Source organism: Elephantulus edwardii, unplaced genomic scaffold (genome assembly GCF_000299155.1).
Source record: "Elephantulus edwardii isolate Elephantulus edwardi_28Jun2011 unplaced genomic scaffold, EleEdw1.0 scaffold00010, whole genome shotgun sequence".
Classification (NCBI taxonomy): domain Eukaryota; kingdom Metazoa; phylum Chordata; class Mammalia; order Macroscelidea; family Macroscelididae; genus Elephantulus; species Elephantulus edwardii.
In genome coordinates this window covers 1,005,166-1,006,301 of record NW_006399760.1, presented here as the reverse complement: position 1 = coordinate 1,006,301, position 1,136 = coordinate 1,005,166, and the positions used below count along the sequence as shown (strand labels likewise).

Genomic DNA, 1,136 nt, shown 5'->3' with positions numbered 1-1,136 from the left:
ACTGATTTTACAAAATTTAATCATTCTATCTCCAGCTTCATTTCTGTCACCAAGCCCATGTTTTCCAACTACTGATTCTTCTCTGGTCCCAACTTTTGCATTCCAGTCACCCATTATTATCAATGCATCTTGATTGCATGTTCGATCTGTCTCCGACTGTTAAAGTTGGTAGAAATCATCTATTTCTTCTTCTTTGGTCCTGGTTGTTGGTGCATATATCTGAATGATAGTGGTATTCATATTTAAATATAGGATCACTGTTAATCATAGTCAACTCGATGGCACATAACAACAGAACCTAATATGCCGAAGGAGATGGGGAAAATATAACAGGAAACAATGGGTTAATGCCCAGAACAAGAGAAGGTGTCATTTATTTGGGGAATAGTGTTGCAAGTTGACTGGAATGTGGTACCCATGGGAAATTAAGATGATGAGGTAAACTCTGTCAAGATAAATTCTGTGTTAAAAAAACGACAAAGTTCTATGTAAGTCACAGCAAGAATTTGAGGCTTAATCTTCAAGGAAGGGTGAGTTCTTGAGGGGTTTTAGGTAATGGGATAACTTAATGGGTTTAGAAAAAGCAAATGGCTTGGAGAAGTGAAAATGCAAGCCTTTTCCATGTTTTATAATCCAGAGAGCCTTTGTGGAACCAACAGGTTTGTGAGCAGATTTCATGTTGGTTTGTGGACAAGACCGTCCCTCTGGGCTGCCTCCCACATCTCTACAATCTTACCCACCATTGTAATTAATATTTTTCATCAGATTGGGTTTTTAAAAAAACTCAAGTATCTTTGTATTAACATTCACTAGTCCAGCAAACATTTTCTGTGCACCTGCTATGTGCCATATATAGGCCTAGGGGATAGTGATGAGTGAAATACAACCCCTAGAGGTTGCATTAAGGGACACCAAATATAAAATGTAAAGTGCCACACCCGCCTCGCTGTCCTCTGGCCACGACGCCTGTGTGACAAAATGGGACGTCCGTGCCTGTATGGGGTCTCTGACCTCAAGGATAGCATAAGAGGGAATCTTGCAAGCCCTGTGCTTGTGAGTGGGCTGATGCCTGGATATTTGTTACAGATGGGTCTTCGTAATCCCGGGAAACATCTGGAAATTAAGTTGCTTCTAGG

The 1,136-nt window shown here is 40.7% G+C and overlaps 1 protein-coding gene across 1 annotated transcript in view; it reads left to right on the top strand.

The window, feature by feature from the left end:
• The window catches only part of RAB3GAP1 (RAB3 GTPase activating protein subunit 1 (catalytic)), a 132,924-nt gene that overhangs the window by 124,875 nt on the left and 6,913 nt on the right, over window positions 1-1,136 (top strand). The window lies entirely within an intron of this gene.